The sequence below is a fragment of the Chenopodium album genome, chromosome 13 (genome assembly GCF_948465745.1).
Source record: "Chenopodium album chromosome 13, dcCheAlbu1.1, whole genome shotgun sequence".
NCBI lineage: Eukaryota > Viridiplantae > Streptophyta > Magnoliopsida > Caryophyllales > Amaranthaceae > Chenopodium > Chenopodium album.
In genome coordinates, this window is record NC_137846.1 from 33,938,898 (window position 1) to 33,943,751 (window position 4,854).

The 4,854-nt window shown below is 38.4% G+C and overlaps 1 pseudogene; it reads right to left on the bottom strand.

Moving 5' to 3' along the window:
- Positions 1–3,821: 3,821 nt before the first annotated feature.
- LOC145577273 (small nucleolar RNA R71) lies at positions 3,822–3,919 on the bottom strand (annotated as a pseudogene).
- Between the last annotated feature and the right edge of the window lie 935 nt (positions 3,920–4,854).

Below are 4,854 nucleotides of genomic sequence, written 5' to 3' on the forward strand. Positions count from 1 at the left end.
GGTGTGCAACCTTGCTTTTGGATCTTTGTGTTTGTATGCTTGAGGTTTCCTCACTTTTGATCCCTCTTTTGTTTATATTCTTGCTCTCTCTTTTTTGGCTTTTGCATTTTTTTTATTCAAATCTTTTTTGATAAGTGTGAGCAATCCCGATCATGCGGTCTATCATTCCCTTGGCATTCATGTTTCTTAGGCACGGTACCGAGCATTCGATAAGAGACGCAATCTGAGACGTGTTCATATCAATGACATTGGAACACTTGCCCTTTTGCACACTTTTATATTGTTATTACTTTTTGCTATTTTAATATTTTGAAATCACTCAAGCTTTTGAAATTGCATAAGTTGCACACCATCCCATCCAAAGGTTAGGTAGATATGGGTTGAAAAAATAAAGGTCTATCGTTAGCCCGAAGCTCAAAGTGTTTTATCAAGAAAGGATTGTATTTTTGAAAGGTAAAAGTGATATGATATTGCTACAAGAGGTGCCTCAAATTATTAGTATACCTTGTGCTTAGTCCGGCAAATTTTTTTTTTTTTTTTTTAATGATGCAATGCAATGATCATATGCAAGAAAAGAAATTCTCATTTTATTAAAGGAAAAAGAAAAACCTATGAAATAAATCTAATGAAGATAAAGGGTGCATATGCTAGACTTATTGGGGAAGGGGAAATCAAAAGGAAGAAAAAAAGTCACGAAATCTTATCGTTGAAGCTCGTCTTATGTCTTCCGCTTGTCATCACTCGATCTTCTTGCCAGCTGGAGGGAATGGAAGCTTGTTTGCATCGATGAGGTCTTGAATGAGATTTTGAAACTTGCAACATTGATTTGTAGTATGACCATTGCTTTGATGGTACTTGCAATAGGAGTCTGGGTTCCATTCAGGTGTCCTCCTTTCAGTAGGAGGATCTTGCATAGGCCCAATTAGAGTGATGAGTCCCTTAGCAAGGAGTTGATCGAAGGCAATATTTTATCTCATCCCAATTAGGTGAACTCTCTTTCTGGTTCCTTGGCCTTTAAAGCATTTTTATTGATGCGACTTCCATTTTGATAGGAAGAAGCGAAAGAAGGATTGTCGTTCTTCCTGCTTTTGCCATCATGTTATTAATTTCAACCTTCTTGTTGGTTGGAGGAACACAAAGGCAATTTGAATCAACGAGATCTTGAATGCGATCCTTAAGGGTGAAGCACTTTTCTATGGTGTGACCATGGCCTTTATGATGTCTGCAATATGAGTTTGGATCCCAATTGGGAAGCCGTTTCTCAGGTGGTGGGTCTTGACTTAGATCGATGGGATGAATGAGGTTTCGACCGTGAAAATAGTCAAAAGCTTCATTATAAGTCATTCCTATTGGTGTGTATTCTTCAACGGTCCGTTTTGCCCGTGGCTTAGGAGCATTGAATTTTTCCTTAAGTTCTTGATGGGAAGAAGAAGAAGGAGGATGCTTGTCCTTTTCATTCTTATGGTCTTGGTGATGATAGTGTTGTTCGATAACCGATGAGTGTCATTTATGACACTCATTTAGCTTCTTGAAGGATGATTTTTCATTGCTTTTGTATCTCTTTTATCTCCTTTTCTCTAGTTTTAATTCTAATTTCACTATTTTGCATTTTCTTTAGTTGTTTCCTTATTTCCTTGCTTTTCTTAGTTTATTTTGCATTTTCTCCTTTACCTGTTTTCTTTTCTTTGATTTTAGGAGAATGGTGATGTTCGAGAAGCTCATTGGCGTTCTCTCGGGGCATACAAAGCCAAGGATGCAACCCAGTTGCTCCTCTTGAAGCTCAAAATCAAAGGAGTGCATAAGCCAAGTCTTCAAGGCCGCTCTCTCTTGTTGCGTGGACATTAAAGACGGTGTTAAACCCACCGTAAATGCCTCAAGTTACTGCCTCCCCAACATGTATCATGTGGAACGCACGGGAGCATCATCGAGCGCACGAAGCCTATATCCCTTATTCTTAGGCGCAGCCGCGCGCGAGGGAGGAGCGACCGAGCAGGTGGCTGGTACGGTCGCGCAGATGCCAGGAGCGGTCGCGCAGCTCCCTCCCCGCTATTCCGTACCCATTTTGTTGCGACCGCGCTTAGGGATGAGAGGCCGCGCCAATTGAGGTTTCTTTTGGACGTCTAACTAACTTCTCCTTAATTAGTTTTACTATATATAGAATTCCTTCATTTCTAGAGAGACAATTACATTGGAAGAACACTTGTTTTAGAATTGAATTAGATTTTAGTTAGAATTTTAGAGAGAGAAGCTCAAGAATTTGAAGATTTTGTTCTTAGATTTTAGAGAGAGAAACTTGGTATTTGATGATTGTTACATTGTAATCTTTATTCCTCTTTGATATTGATCAAAGTTTTGTAAAAATTCTTTTCTTTTCAATGCAATTTTATGTTTGATTTTGATATATTGTTGAATTTCTATTGTTTTGCTGGATTTTGATTGTTGATATTTTGATAACAATGTTGATAATGAAATTAATGATTACTTTTGTTATGCTTTTCAATTTTACCATGTTTAGTGAGTAGTTCCTTTGTTAGGAAAGTGGTGAAGCATGTATTAGTGATAGTCTATAGCTAATTTGGGGTTTTTGATTGATTTGATGATGTGATTAAAGTGGTTGATGAAATTTGTGCATGTGTTTGATTTGAAGAGGAGTAGCTAACCTTGATGATCATGCTAGATTGCATAATAGTTTTCAATGACACAAATAATCGATTTGGAAGCTATTATTATCGATTGATCTTGATTTGTGATTTTCCTTTGAAGTCATTTGTAGAGACATCTAGCTTGACCCTAGGAAATAGCTCTTTGAGTTATTTTGATTGCAAATATCGTCCCTCGCATTGTTTGATTGATCAAATTCCCGTCAAATTAGCAAGTTTATCATTAGTGCATGTGGATCCTAAATTCCCTAGTGTTTGATAATTGATTTCCATTTGTTAGCTTTGAATAATTCGATAGCATAGACCAACCCATCGTTTTAAGATTTCGGAATAGCTTAGCTTAAGACCTTAGCAAATACCGCTTTCCCTTGGGTTCGACCCGGACTTACCCCTATACCTAGGGTTGGGTTTGGTTTTACAAATTTTGTTTTGATCGGGGAATCTAGAAATCAACAACCTAGGTTTATCCTGTGTCAAAAATGGCGCCGTTGCCGGGGAAGGCATGATGATTTGCTATTGTTGATTAAGTCTATTCCATTTTATTTGAAAAACACAAAAATATTTTCTTTCTTTTAGGCTACATTTGTAGCCGTGCTATTGATATTTTTCTTTGAGTTTTGTATGCGTAGGGCACGATATCCAAATTTAGTGCCATTTGATCCGGAAATTGAGAGGACCATGACAAGGATAAGGGTTGCCAATCTTTCCTTAAGCTCAAGTCCCCTAAGAGAGGAAATCCATCAAGAAGAAGAAGAAGAACGAGAAAGCATGGGAGCTAATCCGAGAGTAGCATTGAAGGAGTTGGGAACTCCGGGAGCTTATAGGTTTGAAAGTGGGATTGCTGCTCCTACGACACTGACAAATGACTTTGAGATAAGACTGGCGATGATCACTTTGATAGAGAGGCGTCAATATAGTGGCGCAAAGAAGGAGAGTCTTCTCAACCATCTTAAGGAATTTGAGAAGTATTGCAACACCATCAAGGTAAAAGGGGTTTCTCAAGAGTTTATTCTACTTAAACTTTTCCCTTTCTCTCTTATTGGACGTGCTCTTGAGTGGTTAGACAAGGAGGTGAAGCCAAATTCTTTGAGAACATGGGATGAAGTGACTAAGGAGTTTCTATATCGGTTCTATCCAAAAAAGAAGACGGCCGAAGCAAAAGCTCTCATTCAAAGCTTCAAGCAAAAGCCAAATGAAAGTCTTTATGAGGCATGGGAAAGGTATAAGGAGTACCAAAGAGAGTGCCAACACCATGGGATTCCTACCTATCAAATCATCCAAATCTTTTATGGAGGTTTAAGCCCCCAAGGTAAGTCTTGCTTGGATGACGGTGCCGGAGGCCCTATCATGAACAAAACGGAGGATGAAGTGGTGGACTTATTTGAAGATGTGGTAAGGTATCACATGGATTGGCAAGAAGGTGAGAGAAAGTCGACAACAAAAAGCAGTTTAACGGTTTATTCAATCAACCATCTCAATGCCATCTATAATTTGTCCTCACAAATCTCAAATTTGGGAAAGGAGATGACCTCAATTATTGCAAAGCTTGAGAGTGCTTCTTCACAAGCACCTATTCTTCCCTCCCACAATAAGGGAAGAGGTACATCTTCTAACTCTACTCATCCTTCAACATCGAATAATATGCCAAATGGATGTGTATTTTGTGATGTATGTGGGTCATATGACCATGATGCTTCTAATTGTCCACATGCATTTGAGAATTGTGATGATGTTGATAATAATGACTGTGAGCAAGTGAATTTTGTGTCAAATAAAAATGGACAAGGATTCGATGGACCAAGGAACTTTGGGAATAGAAATGCTCACCAACAAGGGAACTTTGATAATTATAACAATGATGGTTATAGAAACCAAGGAAATCAAAATTTCCGACGGAACTATAATAATCAAGGCTATAATAATCAAAGCCAAGGCCAAGGGTATGGAAACCAAAGCCAAGGTCAAGGCTATGGTAACCATTACCAAAACAATGGCCAAAATCAAAACCGGGGTAATTGGAGCAACCAAAACCGGGGGAATTTTCAAAACAACAATCAAAGGGGATCCCCACCCGGATTTGCTCCAAGAACTCAAGGTAATAGGGAGAATTCATATGCTCAACCTTCATCTTCTAGAATTATCTTGGAAGAAATCATCGAGAACCAAACTAAAATTTGAACACTTATATGTCTGT